Below are 19,866 nucleotides of genomic sequence, written 5' to 3'. Positions count from 1 at the left end.
GGGAAAAGGCAAGAAGTTCAAATGGGCTGAAGAGCAAGAGAATAGCTTCAAACAGTTACGTGACGAACTCTGTCGAGAACCTATTTTGCAATTCCCAGACTTCAACAAACCATTCATTATTACTACAGATGCCTCCGAATATGCTATCGGAGCAGTACTTAGTCAAGGGGAAATAGGAAGCGATTTACCGATTGCTTACGCTTCGCGCAGCCTCAATAAGGCTGAGAGAAATTATTCAGCCACGGAAAAAGAATGTTTAGCAATGGTATACGCCGTCATATATTTCAGACCGTATGTGTACGGAACAAAATTTACACTGGTTACTGATCATCGTCCGTTAGTTTGGTTACATTCTGTAAAAGATCCGACATCGAGACTCATGAAGTGGAAGCTTCGACTCTTAGAGTATGATTATCAGGTTGTTCATAAGTCTGGAAAGATAAATAAAAATGCAGATGCATTATCACGCAATCCTGTTTCCATGTGTTTGCCACTCATACCGAGGGAATTCAAGGACCCCGAGTTTAAGATTCCCGTACCTAAATCAGTCGTTGACACTAATACAATAGGTCAACGTATCAAACAGTTACGTCGGGACCGAGAAAAACGACCCAAGTATCAGGATACAAGCAGTTCAGACGAAATAGGAGAGCCCACCCTGGGTAAGGTACAGCATTCGCCGATAATAAATAGAAACAGATCTCTTCCTAGTCTGTCGCGAGAGGTGACCATGCCTGACGAAAACCAGGACACCCCTCACCATTTTCTACCCGCAGCGAATTCCACAGACATTTTTTCTACGGAAAAGGATACGAGTCTGTCGGGCGATCTAATTTCATTTGACACACCGTTAGAAAACACTGTTATAGAAAATACGAATAATTTACAAGGGGACTCCCCCAATGTACCGCAAATACTATTTCCTGAAACAGGTGGGCTTTTGCAGCCTACTGTAATTGGCTTTCCAAACAATACGGTACGAGAGGCAAGTGTGCGTCAACCTTCTGACCACACAGCAGAGCCTTACCCATTCTTCGATAGCTCTACCGACGGTTCCTCTACCGAAACCGACCTGGAGGCGCCGCCGGAGCCGAAAAAAGAGATTAGAATTTCCTCAGACACCCTCACCGCAGGGGAGGACCACTATGTTCATTTTGTATCAGTTGACTGTAACTTAATAACTCCCGTAGGAAAACTGTTGCTAGACACAGGATCAATAAATAAGCAAGAACTTTTAGCTGCACGAGCAAAAAAGGGACAGGTTGTAGTTTCAAACAATGGGTTATTCAAAACCTTCAGCATAGTAATTTCTGACAACTTTTACGATAAGCCGAAAAGAATAGACGTAGTTAATGGTTTGAACACTCTTCGATCTACTTTAGAAGTAAATAGAAGCAAATCTTTTCGAATATCCGCTACCGGAGATCATCACGAATTATCGGCCAATGAACTTCTTAGAACATTGAAGGAGGTCTTTGTAGATTCGATTTACCGAATTACAATCTGTAACTGCGTTATTACTACGCCTTCTCTAGAAAATAGACAAGAGATTATTCAAGAAGCACACGATAGTTTGATAGGAGGACACAAAGGAGTGACAAAGACTTACAATCGTGTCCGGTCGAGATTTCATTGGCCACACATGCGCAATGAAATCCAGGACTACATTCGAAAATGTAAAAGTTGTCAGGAACAGAAATTGGTCAGAACGAAAACTCGTCAACCGATGTTGATCACTGACACGCCGCGCCGTTGGACGCATTCGACAAAATTTCTTTAGATACCGTTGGGCCATTACCTATCACACCAAGAGGGAAGAGTTGTAAAGGGCAGAGGTACGACGACCAGAGGGACAAAGCGTGTACCAGCCGAGCCTGAGAAGCAGCTACACCACCTCGAATCCTTCGTGGTCACGGACATCCACATACGTGACTGGACTCCAGGGGAACCGTGGAAAAAGAAAACGAGGGTACAATGAAGGCTGAAGAAGTGCATGCACCTTTTCGCTGCGTTGTTGGCGAAGTTGAAGATCCAACACGGCATGGATCACTGCCGAACACCACCCGGAGGAGGTGAGATCATTCTTTAGGGCCTTTTGCAGGCACATGGAGGAGCGCCACCGCCTGTGCGTGCCTCTGCTGACTGCAGTCGGACCGGGCCACCTAGCGGCCGTGCGGAGGGAAGGATCCTGCCGCCGCGTTTCCGCACTCTCCCCTGGCAGGCGATCCGCTTGTGGCTCTCGCAAAGCACGTGATGGGCAACAGAAGGGGTTGCGTCACCAGGATATCGAGGGGCGCCTTCTCCTCGACAGGCTCCCGGGCCAGTCACCCTATGACGTTACCAAAGGATGGCTGCAACTGGGAGACGTGGTCCCGCTTTGAACGATTTCTTAGATTTAAGTATACACTACACATACACTACACTTACTCTACACTCATCATTTGCTTTTAACTTTTACTATTGCGTTTTCTCTTTGTTTTTTTCTCTTTCTTTCTCCGTTCAAAATTTTTTATTATTCACTTCATTTTTGTTTGCTCTCTTAAAAGTCAATAGTATCTAGGACGTTTCCTTCCGAGAAAGCATCACGCGAACCGCGATGTTTCTTCTTGGTGGGGAGATGTTACGGATAGAGAATATATTCCGTTCGTTTCTCACAGGAATCTCTTCCAGATCGTCTCTGGCGGGAAGCGTCCTAGATAACCTTTCGAACCCTTTGATTTAGGACCGAGCTCTGGCTCCGATTTCGTTAGAAGTGACAAAAATGAGAGTCTGGCCCTAAGCCCTAATCTCTAAGCGCGATTAGATAATGAACAAAGTATTCCATTCATTGTAGGGGTATATAAACCCTTAGATTCTCACTCTCGTGGGTTAGTACTGCAGTAGACACGTATCGCGTCACGTCGTGCTGCATTTCGGAAAGTTAACTTCTAACGAGATCGGGCTAAAGTACCTTTCGGATCAAAGTCTAACATTATAGATTCCGTTTGTTCGGTTTATAGTCTATTGGTCAGTGTTGAAGTTGTTTCCGAGTCCCCCGCATTGCCAGTGCGTGAAAACCGAGCACCGTAGTTTAGGTAAATTCTTTCTTTCACATTTCATATCTTTTCCTCTCATTTCCAATCGCGACACATACACACTTGTACTACAGAATAATTATAAGTAGAATATATTTGTGTTATTGGTAATTAGAGCAAGTTCATTGAACCTATAATTATCGTCCAAAATCCTTATATAGTAATTGAACGTTCCCACACGATACAACCTTACCGCTCGGGTTGTATCACTTAGATTATATAAGTTACGAGGTCTACTAACTATCCTAGCGACTCCCTGATTTCGCATCAGGTTCGTTCGCGCCTTACCAATCATCAAATAGAGATTTTTCCTACCTAGTGGCTCCCCGATTTCGCATTGGGTTCGTCCACGAAAACTATACCATCCTAGCGGCTCCCTGATTTCGCATCAGGTTCGTCCGCATCCTAACAGCTCCCTGATTTCGCATCAGGTTCGTCTGTGCTTTTATCCAACCTCCCAGAGGCTCCCCAATCTCGCATTGGGTTCGTTCACGGAGTTTCACCTTCCCAGCAGCTCCCTGATTTCGCATCAGGTTCGTCTGCGTCTGATTCCATTCCTAGAGGCTCCCTGATTTCGCGTCAGGTTCGTCCTCACTGTCTACATTCCTAGCGGCTCCCCAATTTCGCATTGGGTTCGTCCGCGTACCTTAACTAACAAATTGATACCATATTCCTGGGTTAATAACCCTTCGCCGGCCACTCGTGCTTCTCGCGGCCCTGGCGCGTAACAGAGTAAAAATCCCTCATTTTTAGTTTCACTGAATATGCATGAAATTACTATAAACTTTTCTAGTTTACTATAATTTTCAAAATATTTAAAATGAAACCTTAATATTATACCATTTATAATACTAAGCCTTTTATTTAATATGCCTTTAATTAATATCACCCCTCTAAAATTATATTTGTTACGTCCCGCGATCTAAATTTGTTGCTTAAAGCAACAAAGGAGCTCGCGGATCAAGACGCTAATAATTAACTCAGCTTTTGAGTCCACACGGCGAGTCTAACCGTGTCTAACTCGGGTCACGACGCTACGGGTTCCCTACAGTTTACAGATAGCACTCACCGGATCTTGACCTAGACAATAACGATACTAGCCGCCGCTCTCGTAAGATGATCCTTCCGGGCTCCGTTCGCCCTGGGTGAGTCGGGCGTGCCACGCGCTCGGCCGGCAGATAAGAAGATCGGTCTCGAGCGAGGTCGAGGGCCGGACCCTGACCTAGTCAACAGCGATACTGGTCGCCGTTCTCGTAATATGAATCCCCCAGCCTTCGTTAGTCTTGGGGAGCCGGGTAAGCAGCGTGCTCAGCTGACTGATAGGAGGATCGATCTCTGACGAGATCGATAGGCTGCAGCGAAAGTCGAACAGGTGCCCTCCAAGGAATCTGCTCCTTCTGGATCGGAACGATGCGAACTTTCCCTGTGAATGTCGTATCGCGAATGATTATCGGAACTCCGCGCACACCGATGACTCTAGTGAATTCGTCTTTGACGGCCTCTTCGCGGGAGTAGTCGCGGAGGAGCTTCTTCAATTGGTACTTACGCCCGGCGCGACGAGGCATGTGGTATCGTGCGGGTAACAAGCGTGAATTTACGTTAGTGGAAACAATAGCTGGCTTCACACAGAATCCGTAGATTGTACCGAGCTACCTGATGGGCTCTGTCACACAATATATAAAGAATCTGTGTGAAGAATGCAACGAAGGATTCGATACCACATACGACGAGTGTTAGGGAGTCGGAATGATTAGAGGTCGATTTAAATGCAAATGTGAACTTTAATAAAAAGGAACTGAAGAAATATGCCGTTGACGGCTACACAGAATACTTAATGTTAATAACGCAAGAACTAGAACGCGAGATTGAGAAGAGAGGGGATGACTCCAGGTGGAGTCCGGAATGGAACTGCTAAAAAGAATGGGATGCTCCATTGAGCTCCTTAGATTTGGGAGGTGTCAGTGGAGTGGGTAATTAGGAGTGGGAATGGTTGGCAGGTCAGGGAGCGCTAACGCGAGGAGTAGGAATCGCTGGCGCGATGACGTACTACCGAGCGTCGCGTGGCAACAGGGACAGTTGACGGGATTGGGTTTGGAATAAGATTTATGAGTGGAATGGGAAAGGAAAATGAAAGATAGAGCGGAGAATAGGCGGTGCGTGGATCGCTTACGCACGACGGTAACATGCACTTATAACTATTATGTTCGTGTTACAATGGGTGTGTACTTATTGCTAGCAATATATATATATATATATATATATATATATATATATATATGATAATACATGATTATAAAGTCTTATAACTACGCACTTCGTCATCGGACGTAACAATATTAACTTATATAAATTTAATCAATATTAATATACCCTAAAATCTTAATATAAAAAAAATTCATTTTTAATAAAATTTTTATACAAAATTAATTTTCAATTCTAAAAAAAGCTTCCTCATTTTTTTATTATTTAGTGTTTTTAATATGTATATTAAGTTATTATTATTAGTTTTATAGGTCATTTTTTACTGAGTAAAAATCCCTCATTTTTAGTTTCACTGAATATGCATGAAATTACTATAAACTTTTCTAGTTTACTATAATTTTCAAAATATTTAAAATGAAACCTTAATATTATACCATTTATAATACTAAGCCTTTTATTTAATATCACCCCTCTAAAATTATATTAATTTATATAAATTTAATCAATACTAATATACCCTAAAATCTTAATATAAAAAAAATTCATTTTTAATAAAATTTTTATACAAAATTAATTTTCAATTCTAAAAAAAGCTTCCTCATTTTTTTATTATTCAGTGTTTTTAATATGTATATTAAGTTATTATTATTAGTTTTATAGGTAATTTTTTACTGAGTAATAATCCCTCATTTTTAGTTTCACTGAATATGCATGAAATTACTATAAACTTTTCTAGTTTACTATAATTTTCAAAATATTTAAAATGAAACCTTAATATTATACCATTTATAATACTAAGCCTTTTATTTAATATGCCTTTAATTAATATCACCCCTCTAAAATTATATTAATTTATATAAATTTAATCATTATTAATATACCCTAAAATCTTAATACAAAAAAATTCATTTTAAATAAAAAAAGCTTCCTCATTTTTTTATTATTTAGTGTTTTTAATACGTATATTAAGTTATTATTATTAGTTTTATAGGTAATTTTATACTGAGTAAAAATCCCTCATTTTTAGTTTCACTGAATATGCATGAAATTACTATAAACTTTTCTAGTTTACTATAATTTTCAAAATATTTAAAATGAAACCTTAATATTATACCATTTATAATACTAAGCCTTTTATTTAATATGCCTTTAATTAATATCACCCCTGTAAAATTATATTAATTTATATAAATTTAATCAATACTAATATACCCTAAAATCTTAATATAAAAAAAATTCATTTTTAATAAAATTTTTATACAAAATTAATTTTCAATTCTAAAAAAAGCTTCCTTATTTTTTTATTATTTAGTGTTTTTAATGTGTATATTAAGTTATTATTATTAGTTTTATAGGTAATTTTTTACTGAGTAATAATCCCTCATTTTTAGTTTCACTGAATATGCATGAAATTACTATAAACTTTTCTAGTTTACTATAATTTTCAAAATATTTAAAATGAAACCTTAATATTATACCATTTATAATACTAAGCCTTTTATTTAATATGCCTTTAATTAATATCACCCCTCTAAAATTATATTAATTTATATAAATTTAATCATTATTAATATACCCTAAAATCTTAATACAAAAAAATTCATTTTAAATAAAAAAAGCTTCCTCATTTTTTTATTATTTAGTGTTTTTAATACGTATATTAAGTTATTATTATTAGTTTTATAGGTAATTTTATACTGAGTAAAAATCCCTCATTTTTAGTTTCACTGAATATGCATGAAATTACTATAAACTTTTCTAGTTTACTATAATTTTCAAAATATTTAAAATGAAACCTTAATATTATACCATTTATAATACTAAGCCTTTTATTTAATATGCCTTTAATTAATATCACCCCTGTAAAATTATATTAATTTATATAAATTTAATCAATACTAATATACCCTAAAATCTTAATATAAAAAAAATTCATTTTTAATAAAATTTTTATACAAAATTAATTTTCAATTCTAAAAAAAGCTTCCTTATTTTTTTATTATTTAGTGTTTTTAATGTGTATATTAAGTTATTATTATTAGTTTTATAGGTAATTTTTTACTGAGTAAAAATCCCTCATTTATAGTTTCACTGAATATGGATGAAATTACTATAAACTTTTTTAGTTTACTATAATTTTCAAAATATTTAAAATGAAACCTTAATATTATACCATTTATAATACTAAGCCTTTTATTTAATATGCCTTTAATTAATATTACCCCTCTAAAATAATATTAACCCCATAATTAAATTTTATAATAATATTCTATATAAATAATATAACCCCTCTAAAATTATATTAATTTATATAAATTTAATCAATACTAATATAACCTAAAATCTTAATATAAAAAAAATTCATTTTAAATAAAATTTTTATACAAAATTAATTTTCAATTCTAAAAAAAGCTTCCTCATTTTTTTATTATTTAGTGTTTTTAATACGTATATTAAGTTATTATTATTAGTTTTATAGGTAATTTTTTACTGAGTAAAAATCCCTCATTTTTAGTTTCACTGAATATGCATGAAATTACTATAAACTTTTCTAGTTTACTATAATTTTCAAAATATTTAAAATGAAACCTTAATATTATACCATTTATAATACTAAGCCTTTTATTTAATATGCCTTTAATTAATATCACCCCTCTAAAATTATATTAATTTATATAAATTTAATCATTATTAATATACCCTAAAATCTTAATACAAAAAAATTCATTTTAAATAAAAAAAGCTTCCTCATTTTTTTATTATTTAGTGTTTTTAATACGTATATTAAGTTATTATAATTAGTTTTATAGGTAATTTTATACTGAGTAAAAATCCCTCATTTTTAGTTTCACTGAATATGCATGAAATTACTATAAACTTTTCTAGTTTACTATAATTTTCAAAATATTTAAAATGAAACCTTAATATTATACCATTTATAATTCTAAGCCTTTTATTTAATATGCCTTTAATTAATATCACCCCTCTAAAATTATATTAATTTATATAAATTTAATCATTATTAATATACCCTAAAATCTTAATACAAAAAAATTCATTTTAAATAAAAAAAGCTTCCTCATTTTTTTATTATTTAGTGTTTTTAATGCGTATATTAAGTTATTATTATTAGTTTTATAGGTAATTTTATACTGAGTAAAAATCCCTCATTTTTAGTTTCACTGAATATGCATGAAATTACTATAAACTTTTCTAGTTTACTATAATTTTCAAAATATTTAAAATGAAACCTTAATATTATACCATTTATAATACTAAGCCTTTTATTTAATATGCCTTTAATTAATATCACCCCTCTAAAATTATATTAATTTATATAAATTTAATCAATACTAATATACCCTAAAATCTTAATATAAAAAAAATTCATTTTTAATAAAATTTTTATACAAAATTAATTTTCAATTCTAAAAAAAGCTTCCTCATTTTTTTATTATTTAGTGTTTTTAATACGTATATTAAGTTATTATTATTAGTTTTATAGGTAATTTTTTACTGAGTAAAAATCCCTCATTTTTAGTTTCACTGATGTTACGAGCCAGGGCCGCGGGCAGCACGAGTGGCCGGCGAAGGGTTATTACCCTAGGAATATGATATAAATTTGTTAGTTAAGGAACGCGGACGAACCCAATGCGAAATTGGGGAGCCGCTAGGATTATTGACAGCGAGGACGAACCTGACGCGAAGTCAGGGAGCCTCTAGGAATGGAGTCAAACGCAGACGAACCCGATGCAAAACCGGGGAGCTGCTGGGAGGTTGTATAATAGCACAGACGAACCTGATGCGAAATCAGGGAGCTGTTAGGATGCGGACGAACCCAATGCAAAACTGGGGAGCCGCTAGGTTGGATAAATCTCTGTTCGGACAATTGGAATGTCGCGAAAGAACCTGATGGTTAATCAGGGAATTGCTAGGATAATTAGTAAGCCTCGTAACTAGTATAATTTAATTGATACAATCCGAGCGGTAAGATTGTATCATGTGGGGACGTTCAATTACTTGGTTAGGATATTGGACGATAATTATGGGTTTAATGAATTTGAGTTAATTATCAAAAGAAGACAAATATATTCTTACTATAGAGTTTCGTTCTACAAGTGTATTTGTGTCGCGAATGAACTGAATTTAGAATAGGAAAGAAATTGAAAGGTGATATTACCTAAGCTAAGACGCACGGTGTTGACGCACTGGCAATGCGGGGGACTCGGAGCAACCTTGTCACTGCCTAACAGATTTTAGACCGAACTCGCGGAATCTGTACGGTTAAACTTTGATTCAAAAGGAACGAACGTCCGATCTCACTGGTAGTTGACTTCCGAGATGCAGCACGACGCGACACTATTCGTGATTACGACAGTACTAGCCCACGAGAGTAGAAATGTAAGGGCTTATATAGCCCTGCAATGACGGGTGGTACTTGTCAGTACCCTTCAAGTGAACATTCGTATTTTGTCAACGACCAGTTGGTCGTGCGTACGTTTGGGCCCTAAACTAACCTAAACAATTATGTAGATTTATCTAGGGTAGCTCTGTTCGTTTATCTAGGACGGTTTCTGCCAGAGATGATATTGAACACCTGTTCGTCATCCGTAACATACCCTAAAATCTTAATATAAAAAAAATTCATTTTTAATAAAATTTTTATACAAAATTAATTTTCAATTCTAAAAAAAGCTTCCTCATTTTTTTATTATTTAGTGTTTTTAATACGTATATTAAGTTATTATTATTAGTTTTATAGGTAATTTTTTACTGAGTAAAAATCCCTCATTTTTAGTTTCACTGAATATGCATGAAATTACTATAAACTTTTCTAGTTTACTATAATTTTCAAAATATTTAAAATGAAACCTTAATATTATACCATTTATAATACTAAGCCTTTTATTTAATATGCCTTTAATTAATATCACCCCTCTAAAATTATATTAATTTATATAAATTTAATCAATATTAATATACCCTAAAATCTTAATATAAAAAAATTCATTTTAAATAAAATTTTTATATAAAATTAATTTTCAATTCTAAAAAAAGCTTCCTCATTTTTTTATTATTTAGTGTTTTTAATACGTATATTAAGTTATTATTATTAGTTTTATAGGTAATTTATTACTGAGTAAGAATCCCTCATTTTTAGTTTCACTGAATATGCATGAAATTACTATAAACTTTTCTAGTTTCCTATAATTTTCAAAATATTTAAAATGAAACCTTAATATTATACCATTTATAATACTAAGCCTTTTATTTAATATACCTTTAATTAATATTACCCCTCTAAAATAATATTAACCCCATAATTAAATTTTATAATAATATTCTACATAAATAATATAACCCCTCTAAAATTATATTAATTTATATAAATTTAATCAATACTATGTTACGGATGACGAACAGGTGTTCAATATCATCTCTGGCAGAAACCGTCCTAGATAAACGAACAGAGCTACCCTAGATAAATCTACATAATTGTTTAGGTTAGTTTAGGGCCCAAACGTACGCACGACCAACTGGTCGTTGACAAAATACGAATGTTCACTTGAAGGGTACTGACAAGTACCACCCGTCATTGCAGGGCTATATAAGCCCTTACATTTCTACTCTCGTGGGCTAGTACTGTCGTAATCACGAATAGTGTCGCGTCGTGCTGCATCTCGGAAGTCAACTACCAGTGAGATCGGACGTTCGTTCCTTTTGAATCAAAGTTTAACCGTACAGATTCCGCGAGTTCGGTCTAAAATCTGTTAGGCAGTGACAAGGTTGCTCCGAGTCCCCCGCATTGCCAGTGCGTCAACACCGTGCGTCTTAGCTTAGGTAATATCACCTTTCAATTTCTTTCCTATTCTAAATTCAGTTCATTCGCGACACAAATACACTTGTAGAACGAAACTCTATAGTAAGAATATATTTGTCTTCTTTTGATAATTAACTCAAATTCATTAAACCCATAATTATCGTCCAATATCCTAACCAAGTAATTGAACGTCCCCACATGATACAATCTTACCGCTCGGATTGTATCAATTAAATTATACTAGTTACGAGGCTTACTAATTATCCTAGCAATTCCCTGATTAACCATCAGGTTCTTTCGCGACATTCCAATTGTCCGAACAGAGATTTATCCAACCTAGCGGCTCCCCAGTTTTGCATTGGGTTCGTCCGCATCCTAACAGCTCCCTGATTTCGCATCAGGTTCGTCTGTGCTATTATACAACTTCCCAGCAGCTCCCCGGTTTTGCATCGGGTTCGTCTGCGTTTGACTCCATTCCTAGAGGCTCCCTGACTTCGCGTCAGGTTCGTCCTCGCTGTCAGTAATCCTAGCGGCTCCCCAATTTCGCATTGGGTTCGTCCGCGTTCCTTAACTAACAAATTTATATCATATTCTTAGGGTAATAACCCTTCGCCGGCCACTCGTGCTGCTCGCGGCCCTGGCTCGTAACAGAACTGGTGACAGCGGTGGGATTGTTCAATTATTTTAGGATCACTTTAATTTTGAGTTTACTACGTTAAATTACTCGTAGCTGAGTATTGACAATATACTAGTTTTCCTAGTTACGTCTCAATATTATTAGCAATATACTAGTTTTCGCTAGTCACGCTTTTATACCAATAATATACTAGTTTTCCTAGTTAAAAGGTTTCGATAATATACTATTTTTCTCTAGTTACATTCTTTAAAAATTCCGAATTCAGCTGCAAATATTTCTTTCGTTGACATAATGAACTTGACGGTTTCGCTTGCAAACTCTATGTCGCTGTTGACGCAAAAGACATGCTTACAGAATGTTACTTCGACAATTCCGACCTTTAACGGGGAAGACCCCTCTTTGATTCGTTTCGTGCAAACTTTAGAGGACGGGATAACTTTCATTCCGGAGGGTACGGAAACCGAGTATCTGGCAATTGTTCTTACTAAGCTCGTCGGGCCAGCACGTAGATGCACATTAGAGCACAAGTTTACTACCGTAAAAGCGTTAATTCAACATTTGAAGAAACGGTTCGCTCCCGGCAAGAGCCTATCATATTATCAAGTGGAAATCGCGAAACTACATATTCGCGAAGGAGAAAGCCTGCGACAATACATCGATAGGACAAGCCACTTGGTCTACTGTACGCGCGGAGCCATGAGGGAAAAATACGAGGCACATGCTGAAGAATTTATCAAATTGATGGAAAAGGACGTCATTGAAAACTTCATCGATGGATTACCGGATCGGATTTCCCTGAAGGTGTCGGCTATCTTGAAGGATATAAAAAATCTGGAGGATGCTTACGACGCCGTGCTACAGATAGATAAAAGATTAAGAAATCGACGACAGTCGCCTCGGAGTGAATCACCATCAAGGTGGTCCCGCCGAGATTCATATGACCAGGACTCTCGCTACCGCGATCGTGAAGTGTCATATCCCTTATCTCCAAGCAAATATGACCGACACAGGGATCAACGCACGAGACCATCTGGTTTTGAGGTGGAAAGAGAAGGACGAGCGTCTGCCTGGACCTTGCGTCACAGGAGCCCCTCCGGTTCCCTCTCCAACCGTTCGGATTCGTCAATTGTGAGAGACGGAGAGAAACGGTATACAATTTTAAAAAATTCTGATAGGAATCGCATGTCAAAATCGTATTGTTGGCATTGCGGAACATCCGGACACGATGGAAAATTCTGCAAGAATCGACCGCGTAGTCCGCGATTCCAAAGAGATTCGCGAGATTCGTCCGTGGAATCGAACAAATCTTTAAACTTCGATCGCGCTCACCGTACAGGCGACACGATGAGCGAAAACAAAGATGTTCGCCAAAGAACTGTCCGCTTCGAGGAAAAACCCTCATCAAGGAAGCTCCAGCACCACGAATCAAAATCAAAATCCCAGAACTGGAATCAGGCACGGGAGAATTTCTAATTGATGGTGGAGCATCCGTAAATTTAGTAGTTCTTTACGTTTTAGGAGAAGGAGCAGAAATTGTTTCACGCGAAGAAATTGAAATAACTGGTCTTACTACAAATCCAATTCGCACTCTAGGAACTACGATACTTCACATACACGAAGCTCCTGCGTTTTTCTACGTAGTGAAGCGCCTTGCAATAGAAGCAGATGGACTTATAGGAAGCCCATTTTTAAAACAGGAAGAAGCAGAAATTTCTTATTACCATGGGACACTGGTATTAAAAAATAAGCCCATCAGGCCTATTCGATTTTCAAATTACCAGCAGGACTCAGATGTACGGACCAAACATCGCATCGATGCCCGAACATCTCAACAGATTGCCATAAGAATAGCTAATCCAAGGATAAAAGAAGGCTATTTACCACGCATAAAAACACACAAACAACTCTACATAGGAGAAGCCGCCGTCGTGAACGACGGAGGAAAATGTCATGTTATGGCAACCAACACTAGCGAGGAAGCCATAGACGTAGAAATAGAGCCATAAATCGTGGAACCTTACGACATTTTGAGCATATCAGATGAAGATATTTATTCAGGGGTGCGTCAACATTGTAATTTCAAAACTAGAGAAGATAGGATACAGGGAATCTCCGAAACGCTAAATTTGAGTCACCTGAACAAAGAAGAACGGTGTAGCATCACCGCATTGATAAAGGAATTTCCCGATCGATTTTATCTCCCAGGAGATAAATTAGGGAAGGCATCTGATTTCAAGCATTCCTTACATACAACTGATGAGATTCCGATTAACACGAGACAGTATCGCTACCCTCCTGTACACCAAGAGGAAATAAAAAAGCAAATCAATGGCTTAATATCCGATGGTATTATTACTCCGTCGAAATCTCCGTACAATTCACCCTTGTGGATTGTACCCAAAAAACCAGATGTGCAAGGAAACAAACGTTGGCGCATGGTAATAGATTTTCGTGCGCTTAACGAGAAGACCATTTCCGATAAATATCCACTGCCTCAAATTACGGAAATATTGGATCATCTCGGAGGAGCCAAATACTTCTCCGTTTTCGATCTCGCCAGTGGGTTTCACCAAATAGAAATGGATCCGAAAGACAGACAGAAGACAGCTTTCACCACCCCTAATGGACATTATGAATTTTTACGAATGCCGTTTGGTTTGAAAAATGCACCACCTACTTTTCAACGCCTCATGGATCAGGTATTAACTGGACTCCAGGGAACGGACGTTTTCATTTACCTGGATGATATCGTGGTTTACGCTGCGTCTTTACACGAACACAACATTAAAGTCAGGAAATTATTAAACCGTTTGCGAGAACATGGTTTAACTCTTCAAACCAATAAATGCGAATTCTTACGAAAAGAAGTTGCATACCTTGGACATATTATTTCAAGACAGGGAGTAAAACCTGATCCCCGAAAATTAAAGGCTGTCAAGGATTTCCCAACGCCTACCTCACAGAAAAATATACAACAGTTTTTGGGTTTAGTAGGATATTAGCGAAGATTCGTACCAGATTTCACTACAAAAGCAAAATCTTTAATTGACCTTCTAGGAAAGGGCAGAAAATTCAAATGGACTGAAGGACAGGAAAACAGTTTCAAGCAGTTACGTGAAGAACTCTGTCGAGAGCCTATTTTACAATATCCAGATTTCAGCAAACCATTCGTCATTACAACAGACGCCTCTGAATATGCCGTTGGAGCCGTGCTTAGTCAAGGCGAAATAGGAAATGATCTGCCGATCGCTTATGCATCACGCAGCCTCAACAAAGCAGAGAGAAATTATTCAGCCACGGAAAAAGAATGTTTAGCAATGGTATACGCCGTCATATATTTCCGACCATATGTGTACGGAACAAAATTCACATTGGTTACAGATCATCGACCATTAGTTTGGCTACATTCTGTGAAAGATCCGACATCAAGACTCATGAAATGGAAGCTCCGACTATTAGAATATGATTATCAGGTCGTCCATAAATCTGGAAAAACAAATAAGAATGCTGATGCATTGTCACGTAATCCTACTTCCATCTGTTTACCACTCACCCCGAGAGAACTCAAAGACCCCGATTTTAAAATCCAAATACCGAAAACAGCTGTCGACGCTGGTTCAATAGGACAACGCATCAAACAACTACATCGGGACCGAGAAAAACGGCCGAAATATCAACAAACAAGCAGCAGTTCAGATGAGATGGAACAACCCGCCCTGGAAAAGGTCCAACACTCGCCAATAATCAACATAAACAGAACTCTTCCGAGTTTATCAAGAGAGATAGTGATGCCAGATGAGGACCAGGACAATGCACATCATTTTTTACCCGCAGCAAACTCCACTGAAATTTTTTCTACGGATAAGAATACGAGCTTATCTGGTGATTTGATTTCGTTTGAGGAGCCACTGGAAAACACCGTTATAGAGAATAGGAACAATTTACAGGAGGATGTACCCAACATACCGCAGGTACCATTTCCCGAAATAGGTGGAATTTTGCAACCCAACGTAATTCGATTTCCAAACAATATAATACGCGAAGCAAGGGCGCGGCAAATGCCTGATCGCACAGCCGACCCTTACCCATTCTTTGACGCCGATACCGATGGTTCTTCTACCGAAACTGACCTGGAAGCGCCGCCGGAACCGAAACAGAGGATTAGCATTTCTTCAAACACCCTTACCGCAAAGGAAGATCATTATGTACATTTCATATCAGCTGATCGCAACCTAATAACCCCCGTAGGAAAACTGTTACTGGACACGGGATTGATAAATAAGCAGGAACTTTTAGCTGCACGACCGAAAAAGGGACAGGTCATAATTTCAAACAATGGGTTATTTAAAACCTTTAGCATTGTAATTTCTGATAACTTCTATGATAAACCAAACAGATTGGATATAATTAATGGATTGAAAACTCTTCAATCTGCTTTAGAACAAAATAGGAGCAAATCTTTTCGAATATCCGCCACCGGAGATCATCATAAATCATCGCCTGATGAACTTTTCAAAGCATTAAAAGAAGTCTTTACAGATTCAACTTATCAAATTACAATATGTAACTGTGTTATTACTACACCTTCCGTAGAAGACAGGCAAGAAATCATCCATGAAGCACATGATAGCCTAATAGGAGGGCATAAAGGAGTTACAAAAACCTACAATCGCATTCGATCAAGATTTCATTGGCCGCACATGCGCAACGAAATTCAGGATTACATCCGAAAATGTAAAAGTTGTCAGGAGCAAAAATTAGTCAGAACGAAAACTCGACAACCTATGTTGATCACCGACACACCGTTGGACGCATTTGAAAAAATTTCATTAGATACCGTTGGACCATTACCAATTACACCTGGAGGGAACCGATACATTCTCACCATGCAGGACAATCTAACCAAATATTGTATTGCAGTAGCGATACCTAATATCCGAGCCACTACCATCGCAGATGCTTTTGCACGGCATTTTATTGCAATATATGGGACACCTCGAGCCATACTCACGGATAAGGGAACCAGCTTTATTGGAACTCTTATGACAAATCTGTCAGAAATATTCAAGATTAAACAAATCACCACCTCCGGATACCGACCACAAACTAATGGATCATTGGAGCGAAGCCATATTGTTCTTACAGAATACCTCAAACACTATATGGAGAACTACGAGGATTGGGATTTATTAATTCCGTTTGCAATGTTTTCTTATAACACGTCTGTTCATGAAGCTACCAACTTCACACCATATGAATTAATTTTTGGTAAACAGGCTCGAGAGCCAACCTCATTTCCAACCGGTACAATTTTGAAGACATATGGAGACTATTTATCGGAGCTAATAACAAATATAGTCCGAATCCGTAATATAGCAGCAAATGGAAACCATGCATAACGATCTTCTATGGAGCAGGACTACCTCCACCGACAGCAGTCTCTACCTGAGCACCACCTAGCAATAAGTACACTTACACCTACACTACACTCGTTAACAATTTTTTCTCTTCATTTTATTTTTTTTTTCTCTCCACTTTTTTCTTTTTTTTTCTTAAAGTCTATTGTATCTAGGACGTTTCCTTCCTGATGAGAAAGCATCACGGGAACCGCGATGTTTCTTCTTGGTGGGGAGATGTTACGGATGACGAACAGGTGTTCAATATTATCTCTGGCAGGAACCGTCCTAGATAAACGAACAGAGTTTTTCTCCAGATAAACATACATAACTGTTTAGGTTAGTTTAGGGCCCAAACGTACGCACGACCAACTGGTCGTTGACAAAATACGAATGTTCACTTGAAGGGTACTGACAAGTACCACCCGTCATTGCAGGGCTATATAAGCCCTTACATTTCTACTCTCGGGGGCTAGTACTGTCGTAATCACGAATAGTGTCGCGTCGTGCTGCATCTCGGAAGTCAACTACCAGTGAGATCGGACGTTCGTTCCTTTTGAATCAAAGTTTAACCGTACAGATTCCGCGAGTTCGGTCTAAAATCTGTTGGGCAGTGACAAGGTTGCTCCGAGTCCCCCGCATTGCCAGTGCGTCAACACCGTGCGTCTTAGCTTAGGTAATATCACCTTTCAATTTCTTTCCTGTTCTAAATTCAGTTCATTCGCGACACAAATACACTTGTAGAACGAAACTCTATAGTAAGAATATATTTGTCTTCTTTTGATAATTAACTCAAATTCATTAAACCCATAATTATCGTCCAATATCCTAACCAAGTAATTGAACGTCCCCACATGATACAATCTTACCCCGCGGAATGTATCAATTAAATTATACTAGTTACGAGGCTTACTAATTATCCTAGAAATTCCCTGATTAACCATCAGGTTCTTTCGCGACATTCCAATTGTCCGAACAGAGATTTATCCAACCTAGCGGCTCCCCAGTTTCGCATTGGGTTCGTCCGCCTCCTAACAGCTCCCTGATTTAGCATCAGGTTCGTCTGTGCTATTATACAACCTCCTAGCAGCTCCCCGGTTTTGCATCGGGTTCGTCTGCGTTTGACTCCATTCCTAGAGGCTCCCTGACTTCGCGTCAGGTTCGTCCTCGCTGTCAATAATCCTAGCGGCTCCCCAATTTCGCATTGGGTTCGTCCGCGTTCCTTAACTAACAAATTTATATCATATTCCTAGGGTAATAACCCTTCGCCGGCCACTCGTGCTGCTCGCGGCCCTGGCTCGTAACAACTAATATAACCTAAAATCTTAATATAAAAAATTTATTTTTAATAAAATTTTTATACAAAATTAATTTTCAATTCTAAAAAAAGCTTCCTCATTTTTTTATTATTTAGTGTTTTTAATACGTATATTAAGTTATCATTATTAGTTTTATAGGTAATTTTTTACTGAGTAAAAATCCCTCATTTTTAGTTTCACTGAATATGCATGAAATTACTATAAACTTTTCTAGTTTACTATAATTTTCAAAATATTTAAAATGATACCTTAATATTATACCATTTATAATACTAAGCCTTTTATTTAATATGCCTTTAATTAATATCACCCCTCTAAAATTATATTAATTTATATAAATTTAATCATTATTAATATACCCTAAAATCTTAATACAAAAAAATTCATTTTAAATAAAAAAAGCTTCCTCATTTTTTTATTATTTAGTGTTTTTAATACGTATATTAAGTTATTATTATTAGTTTTATAGGTAATTTTTTACTGAGTAAAAATCCCTCATTTTTAGTTTCACTGAATATGCATGAAATTACTATAAACTTTTCTAGTTTACTATAATTTTCAAAATATTTAAAATGATACCTTAATATTATACCATTTATAATACTAAGCCTTTTATTTAATATGCCTTTAATTAATATCACCCCTCTAAAATAATATTAACCCCATAATTAAATTTTATAATAATATTCTATATAAATAATATAACCCCTCTAAAATTATATTGATTTATATAAATTTAATCAATACTAATATTACCTAAAATCTTAATATAAAAAAATTCATTTTTAATAAAATTTTTATACAAAATTAATTTTCAATTTTAAAAAAAGCTTCCTCATTTTTTTATTATTTAGTGTTTTTAATACGTATATTAAGTTATTATTATTAATTTTATAGGTAATTTTTTACTGAGTAAAAATCCCTCATTTTTAGTTTCACTTGTGACGTCGTCCGACGTTGGTTCTGGAGCTTCCTCAGCGGACCCCCCCCCCATATCCAACACGTCGTCAGCAGCATCCGCGTTTCACTGCGTTGCCGCCGGAAAAGTTCGCGCCCCCAAGGGGTAAGGTGTAACGTCGTACCGACGTGTTGCGTCGGTTTTGTTCATATGAGCAAATTCTCGCCGTATATACATATATATATATATTGTCACGTCGTTTCTCGTTTCTCACGAAACGATAGCGACACCGAGTATTTACAAGCGTTACCGCCGGGCCCCGTTCGGCCGCGCGAAACGTGGTCCACTCGGGACAAAAATTGTACGCAGGCTCGTCGTGTCTCAAGGTTTCTTACGTGAAGTTCGGGCGCCAGGCACAGAAGGTGCCACGCGAAAGTCGCTAATAATCACCGAGAGAGACCGACATACGAGCCTGCGACAATCGAAATTACGCGAAGATGTTCACTAATGGTCGCAGGG

The sequence above is a fragment of the Lasioglossum baleicum genome, chromosome 15, assembly GCF_051020765.1.
Source record: "Lasioglossum baleicum chromosome 15, iyLasBale1, whole genome shotgun sequence".
NCBI lineage: Eukaryota > Metazoa > Arthropoda > Insecta > Hymenoptera > Halictidae > Lasioglossum > Lasioglossum baleicum.
Note: the sequence above shows the minus strand (reverse complement) of the source record.